An 8,821-nucleotide genomic window follows, 5' to 3' on the forward strand; every position below is an offset into this window, starting at 1 on the left:
CAGTACACTAATAACTAACCATACCAAGCAAGAAGAGTGGAGCAGTATTTGACACTTATGCTAAAAAATAGGTCTAGAAATGAAATAGGCACGCCTCATGACTCACTGTCTCCATCCACATGAAAGAAAGCACTCAAGAAATTCTTGAATTCATTTCCCTTTTTATTTTTGTTCCTTTTTTTCTTTTGCTGTTTATTATTATACTTTTCCAGTTTCCTTTTTTGTGTTTTATTTGTTACTTTTACCTAATTCTGTTAACTTTCTTTTACTCTTTCATTAAATTTTTATGTCATCTTTTTCTCCTCATGTTCCTTTGCTCTATATTTCAAATTTTATTTCATTCACTTTCTCTTTCCTTCTGATTTTGTTTTAATATTACTATTAATTTCTAATGACTCTTAGATATTTAGTTGATTCTGTGAGAATATTGGTGAATTATTTTTATTGCCAAAGTTGTTTTTAGTAGATATTTACTGTATGTCAGCATTTTGTATTTCTGTCTATGTTGTTATTGAAAATCTATTTTCTATTGTTTCTGTTATACTATTATTGATTCTTATGTTATTTTAATAACAAATTAGCATTTAATTTTATTTTTATTGCTGATTTAAAAAAATTTTAATCATGTCAGTATTGTTAATTTTGAGTATATGCTAATAACATGTGTTTTTTGCAAAAAAAAAAAAAAAGAAACACATATAAAAGTTTCCAGTTTATCCTTCTTTGTGGCTGAATAGTACTCCATTGTATAAAATGACCACATCTTTTTTATCTCTTCCTCAATTGATGGGCATTTGAGTTGTTTCCAAGATCTAGCTGTTACAGATTGTGCTGTGTAAACATGGATACACACAAAATGCTGTGGTACAATGTTTTTAATTCTTCTGGGAAGTTACCAGCAGGGGAATAGCTGGATTAGGTAGGGCTCCAACCCTAATTTTTTGAGAAATCTACACATTGATTTACAGTCTGCACTCCCATCAAGAGTGGAGAAGGGTTCTTTTTCAGTTACAATCTCTTTGTGACGGCATTTGTTATTGGTTGTTTTCTTGAAAGCAGCCCTTCTTTCCAAGGTAAGGTGGAATCTCAGTGTTTTAATTTGCATCTCTCAAATGACCAATGATGCTGAGCATTTTTTTCATATATTTATTTTCTGTTTGTATTTCTGCATCTGGGAAGTGTGTATTCATTTGAGGGCATTTCGATATTGATTCTCTCTATCTAGGAACAGGGCATGGCATTCCATTTTCTAGTGTCCTTTTCAGTCTTTCTTTAGAGTGTTACAGTTTTCATTATAAAATAAGTTTTCATTTCACCTGCTTGGTTAGACCCTAACCTGATTGTTTTCTTGGTTTCACTATTGTTGTACAGGAATGCTAATGATTTTTATCTGTTTATTTTGTATCCTGCCACTTTGCTGAATTTGTTTACTAACTGTAAAGGTCTTCTGGTGGAGATTTTGAGTTTCTATGCAAAAAATCATACCATCTGTAAATGAAGATAGGTTGACATCTTCCCTTTCTATTTCTGTCTTTTTTAGTTTTTTCTCTTGCTTGATTGCTTGGCTAAGCTTTTGCATCCTACATTAAAGAAGACTAGTGAGTGTGATCATCCTTATGTCACTCTTGATTTTAGAAGAAATCCTTTCAATGTCTCTCTGTTTAGTATATTACTGGTAGGTTTGTCACAAATGTCTTTTAAAAGTCTGAGGTAAGTTCCTTCTGTACCTATTTTTCGTATTGAATTTTATTTTAAACCAAACAAAATAAAACAATGTAACAGTGAAAGTAATACAGGATTTCAAAACAAGATAATAGGAAATCAACAATTGCTAATATAATGCCTCTTGTTATGTTCAAAATTGCTGCCCATACCATCAGATGTAATAAAATCAAAACAGAACATAATAAAACCAATCAAAATAGAATATTGAATAAAACAGAACAATAAAATGGAACAAAATAGTGAGAACAATATTGGATTTCAAAGACAAGACAGAAGGAAATCCCCCATACCTGCTATATTGCATATTGTTATCCTCCCAATAATTCTCAGACTCCTGACTGTAGGCCTGAAAAGTCAGACAGCACAAGCATTAAGTTGTTTTTGTAGCTCAATTGCTAACAACCCAGCCTGTGTTCTTCTGTAAGTTGGTTGCTTACACGGAGGAGGCTGGAGTGGGCAATGTTCTTGTCTCCCTGCCCATGTGCCAGTTGGCTCACAGGAAGGGCAAATTGGCCTCTTGTTTCTCCTCTCAGAACCTGCATGGCTTCCACCAGCCCTGTACTTATTTTCATCACAGGTTTTTTTCATCATGAATAATTATTGGATTTTGTTAAATACATTTTCTGCATCTACTGAGATAATCATGTAATTTTATATTTAATTCTATTTATGTAGTGTTTTGCATGTATTGATTTAGGTATGTTGCACTGTCCTTCCATCCATGGGATAAAGCCAACCTGTTTATGATGTATGATCTTCTAAATGATTTATTGCATTCTGTTTGTGAGCATCTTATTGAGTATTGTTGTATATTCCTTCATCAAAGAAATTGGCCCACAGTTTTCTGTATTTATTGACTTCTTATCCAGTTTGACTATCAGAATAATGCTGGCTTATGGAATACATCTGACAATATTCTTTTCTTTTCAATGTCATAGAAAAGTTTGAGGAGTATGTGCATTAAATCTCTTCTGAGGTTCGGGTAAAAGTCCATGGTGAACCCATCAGGTCCTGGGCTTTTCTTGTTGGTCAAGTTGTATTACTAAATCAATTCTGTCACCTGTTATTGGTCTGTTCAAGGTTTTTTCTATTGTCTTGGTTAAATTTTGGTAAGTTGTATAAGTTCATCTCTGTTCAATATGCTGTGAACAGTATGCTCTGTTCAATATGCTTGCTTAGTATGGGCTGTATCTCTGTCTTCAACTGCAGCCAGTGCTCACAGAAGAGTGCTGTGTTTTTCCTGTTAGCAAGAGGAAAAATTCCCTCTCTGCCTTTGAGTTGCTGTATGCTCTGAGCTGGAATAATGTTGTTTCAATTAATTTACGTTTTTTAAACATAGGGTCTTACTATATAGTCCAGGCTGGCATTGAACTCACTGTATAGGTCAGGCTGGCCTTGAACTCATGGCCATCCTCCCACCTTAGCCTCCCAAGTGCTGTAATTACAGGCATACCTCACCATTCCTCTGTGACTTATCTTTCAAATTCCAGTACTTCTGGGTTTCACCTGCTTACCAGCTCTCATCAGATGTAGTTTTATGATATTCACTGTCCTCACATCCTCACTGAGTCACGTACTGGCTTCTTCAGATGACTATCGCAGAGTGATTGGTGAGTGCAAGTAACCTCTAGGCCCCCATCTCTTCTTTCTGCTGAACTCATGATCGAAATAGGCTATGTATTCTATTAGAGTCACTGGGAAAATCTCAGCAGCACACCCTAAATATAAAACCTTAGATCTTGGCATGTTAATGTACACTTGGAAGCCTAGCTACTTAGGAGACTGAAGTAGTACGATTATGGGCTTGAGGCCATTGACAATTCCCCCTCATAAAAACACAAAACCAAAACCAAGACCATGAAAACAGTAAGTCTTGATTTGGGCCATCTCAAAATATACATTTGGTTGAAAGTTGGCCCTCTCATTTTCTTGCCATATTTTATATGCTCACCAACAGCCACAAAATGTACTAAAGACAAGAATGAAAAAACAAAGACTACCGCCAAAAACCAATAAAATTTAAATGCCAATGGCATAAAGTTATGATATGAATATATGCAGTGCAAACAACCAGGCCTTTGAAGGTCAAGAAGTCAAGAAGGACTGCATTCTGAGAGCTGCCCTTGTTAGAAACACTGCCGTAGTGAAGACAGTTGTCTCCAAACTAGACTCACAGCCATATTATTCTAGTCTGAGATATCTCATTTTGAGGTACAAGAATATTTGATACATTTTGTCATTTTATGTCACTCTAAACAACTGGTCATAGATTATCAAAAAATGTTTAGTTTGATAGTGACATCATGTTACACTGAAAATACAGATGCGCTGGTATAATAGGCTTGTTCCATGCAATTGGCTTGTTCAATGCAGTTGGTTTGTTCAGTGCAGTTGGGGCAAGGCGAATATCTCTGAAAGTGAAGGGAAAAATTGGCATAAGACACTTCGACACTGAGCTTAGGAATCCTGAGGCAGGAGAAGGTGCCAGCTCACCCATCTAAAGGCTGGGCAATGTCTGATTGTCTCAATATTAATGTTAAAAGGCCAAATCTGTTGCAGAAATCTATGCCTACCTGGGAGGAGTGTATACACTATATGTGAAGCACGGATGCATATGTTGGGAGAAGAGATCTCGGTCTTTTAGGACTTTTTAAAGAATTTTCCAAGTCTAGGATGAGACAGGAATCTTAGTATCTTGGTTTCAGCACCATTTACAGATGCCATTTCATATAGGTCCACATCATAGTCACACTACTTTATTATTTTGGAGATGAAAGAAGGCAGCTGTTGGATTTCCTTCTCCAGTGGTGTTATAATAGAAATTTAAAACTTTAAGCTTCCAGTGTCTGATTAATGCAACAAGCCCATAGGATGTGCTCATTATGGCAAATACAACAAGGTCATACTCATTCTGTACAAAAACTATAAATGCAAATAAGGCTGCCCACACCCCACTGCACCACCTGTACTTCCTAAGCCTGTAAGCATGTTCTGCCCTGCGAACCTGTCCCAAGAGTTGCCTGCTTAGTAAATGATGCCTAAGGCTTTTGACCTAAACTCCCACACTGTCTGCTTCTGTACTTCCTGCTTATGGGCTGTATATAAACCCTAGCCTAACTGCAGCTAGAGGCTGATGCTTCAGGAATGATCCCTGTCAGCCTGCAGGCATCATAAACTGTGCCCTTCTACTGCCTGGTACAGAGTATCTTCCTTTTGGTACCAGTTCTGCAACACTGTGATAGTTGTGCATCAGTTATCTTAGTGCTTATTCTAACTACAATTAGTCAGAAGAATGCAGTTTGCTTTTATGCCAAGCAAAATTATTTCAAGTGGCAAAGTTCACTAAAATGTTACTGGTCTACCAAGATTTCTCTCAGCATAAAAGTTAAAAGTACTTTCTCTAGAGAAGGAGCTGGATAACTTTCTGGAAAAATTTGCTGAGAGCAAGTGAGACCAGGCATCCTCAAATGCCTGGTGTTTAGAGGTTGGGGATTTTGGAATATTGTTGGATCATGAGGGTGAAAGTGGAGTCTCCTTCAAACTGTTACATCAACCAAGGAAGAGCCTAGAAGAGATATGAAGTCAAAGAAACCTGACTATGAGGGAAGATAGTGTGGGGTCCTTTCCTTTCCTTCTAGTACTGCCTTCCCAAAAATCTGGGCGTCCCAGACTCCTTTCCTACCCAGAAATCTGACACAGCCAGAAAGTTCATCTCTGGTTACCTGCAGAAACCATGGAACCATAACAATTATCGCTGCACTGCAGTGGCTGTGATGGAAGGCTGTGGTGGAGGACATCAGCTCAGTTCAGGCATCTAGATCTGTGTGGCTTGCTGGCATGGGCAGAGAGCCAGACCTTAGGGACCCTTGTGTGGGCAGGTGGAAAATGTGCTGGGTGGAGTGCAGGATCTAATTCACTGTGCCTGTCAGTGTCACACCCTCTCAGTGTCTCACCTATGATGATGGCTGCCCTGCTTTATTCTGAGAACTCGCCTAATGGAGTGGGGATTGGCCTGTCATCTCTACTCTTAACATACAACATAAAAGCACAGAGATAAATTTTCATTGGCCAAGATCTCAATGCTAGGTTTTAATTACCTTAGAACTCAGAGAGTCAGAGGAAGATTCCTCCACCACTGAATATTTTATAGTGTGACTATTTGTATCTTCTCCAGAATGCATGCTTCAATATAATCCTCACTGCCAAAGGATTAAGCCTTTGGCATTCAGGTGAGGAGTCAGCCATGAGGGACAGAAGGGAACCCGAAACCCAGGCTCTCTGGAGTCTGCTGGCTTCTGCTGTCTGTGATGCAGCAAGAAGGTTCTCGGAAGCAGATCTGAGCTTCGCCAGATGTCACATCAATGAATACCTTGATCCTGGACTTCCAGCCTCTACACTCCAAGGATAAATTTCTGTCGCTTATAAATGACTCAATCTCAAGCTTTTGTTATGGCAGAATGAGTGTGATAAGATAATGCATAAGGTCAAAATCAGGCATCAAATTATGTCCAGGATTACAGTATGCTGAAAATGGCAGGCAAAGACTTGAAAGTGTCTGTTATGTCATGGGTTAAGGGCAATTGTCAGAATGAAAGAACAAATGTGCAACCTCAGTAATATAACAATTTTATAAGAAGACAAAGTTGATCTACAATGTTAGTCCTTATCTTCACTGTATTTGGGAAGGCAGGAGGGAGGAAGTGATTATGGAGAGCATGAGAGGCTGGTTCTATTTTTTGGCTGTACAAGTGTATTCATTTTGTAATAATTTATTGAACTTTACATAAATATTTTGTGCATGTATTTCTGTATGCATGTTATATAGCAATAAAAATGTTTGAATATTAAATATTTACACTAAAATCCTGAGACTCAGAATCACAGCAAAATTCTGGACTGTGCCATGGCATGGTCATTTGTATCTTCCTTTGGTGGATTTTAATTTTTTGAGGTATTTATTCATGTCTTAAACTTTCATTAAGCTCCCAAGATCCATCAATTTTCACTTCAATTTGATGACTGGTATGGATTTAATATGCTAGGAAGCAGGTTTTCTGGGAAAGTGCTCTCCCACAATGGTAGTGCCTGAAGCCAGAACCCATAGCACACGTCACTGAACAAATAGCAAGGGCCCTTGTGGAACAGGGCCAAACCAGAGACAAAATGAGTAGCCAAGTTTAGGCCCAGAAAAGAATGCTAAGTACGGAAAGCTGGTAAGCAGCAGCAATCGTTTGCAGCAACAAAAGTTTTTACACTCACTGAAGAAACAACTTGCAGATAGTTCAGAAAAGATGTTAGTTAAGGCCATGGTGTTTGGTCTGTACTTTATACTATGTTCACCAAGAGATCTTTAAATATATCAAAGCCTAGGTGTCTATGCGGGGCCTGTATATTTCACTTGTCTTCAAGGTGTGATAATTTGTGTCTGGATGTCCTCCAAAGCCTCAGGAAGTCATGGGGGGCGGGCCTTTTAGAAGCAGCTGAATCTAGAGTTTGTGATTGGTTCATGGTCTCATGCTGAGATTAAAGGTATAAGTGCTACCCCCACCCATCTAGGCTTGCTCTTCCCCAGTTTTGGATCTTACTACTTTTGATATCTCCCACGAACTGTTGGTTGTCCATCAACTATGCCACCCTGCCTTGCAGCCAGCTGAGTATGCACTGAAATCTTCATAAACTGAGCTAAATAAATCTTTCCTTGCTTAATTTTGGGCATCACATATTTTGTTTCAGCAATGACAGAAAACTAAGACACACAGTAAGACATGGTTTTAGGCATAGTAATTTCACTTCATTTTTGTTGGAAATTATGCATAAATAAGCTACAAATACCAAAAGAAATGAAAAGAATTTGCACATACAGGAGTGATTTACATAGCTTCAAGTGATTTATATAGTTTCAATGAGTGATAAAAATGTATTATTAGCCCTTGACTTCCTAATTTCAGTCCTCAGCCATTCCCCCAAATTGTTCCAAGTCTTTACCAGATGCTTCAGTCATTGTCTCAAGCAGATCCCAAAGGTGACAGGTACGAGATGGACCCAAATCCTGCTTTTATGTAAGTGCCACTGACCTACACCTAAAAGACAAGGGAACTTGTGTGGGTCATGAGGTCTAGTGGACATGTGTGGGCTCTAGTTTAGGAAGAACTGATCCTGAGTTCTAGCCCAGCTGCTTAATAACTGTGGAATTTTGGAAAGTTGCTGGTCTTGAACAGTCACATAAAACCTCATCCCCAAGAAAAGGCACAATGATGCTGAGTATAAAAATGTCAGCAGCTCTTCATCCCTCCCTGTAGTCTTGATTTCAGAAATGTGGTTTTAGTGATGCTCTCATCCAGAAACAGAATCTGTTCCCAGATTGTCGGAATTTGCTATACCTTGAATAGCACTGTGATTCTAAAAGTGGACTTGGTTGGTACTTATGACTGCCAAGGTTTTGAATGTTTTTGCTTTTGCTTTCAGAACTGTCCACCTCCATGAGAATATGCCCATGGTAATCTACTGGAGTTTGAGTGGTCAAGGAGGAGAAGGAAGCAGCACCCCAGTGCATAGCCACCAGAGCTGAATTACCTTGTTGCCTTTCAGCTAAGGACAGGCCCCATGGAGAGTCCAGTTGAGCAGGAAGGAGCTAATGAGTCTTGGAAATGTTTGTTACTCAGTAGCATACAACTGAAAATTACAATATATCCACTACAGATAGGATGCAGAATCCAGTGATGTGCTTGTTACAAGTTACATGGCAAACAGTAGACTCCCTATTAGCATTGATTTCCTTTTTCTCTAATTTAAAGTAGGATCTCATGTGAAATAATATTGTTATGCAGAAGCACATGGAGATGTGCAGACATACAGTTAGTGCTTCAAGTCACACAGAACCCACAATACAGGAAGAAACCAACATCCATAGTGTGATCATTAGGTCCAAGGATAAACTGCCAAACACGTTAGCCTATTGATCTATTTAAAATCTGAGCAACAGGATGCTCCCTCTTCCTGTGTACCTGTTGACCTTGTTTGCTGTGATCTCTGCCAGGGGGTTGATTCTATGCCAGCAGGAGTTGGAACTATTTCCTCTCTCAGGGCTATTTTGTCC

The sequence above is a fragment of the Cavia porcellus genome, unplaced genomic scaffold (genome assembly GCF_034190915.1).
Source record: "Cavia porcellus strain 051 isolate PalLab524CR breed Dunkin Hartley unplaced genomic scaffold, mCavPor4.1 scaffold_27, whole genome shotgun sequence".
NCBI classification, from domain to species: domain Eukaryota; kingdom Metazoa; phylum Chordata; class Mammalia; order Rodentia; family Caviidae; genus Cavia; species Cavia porcellus.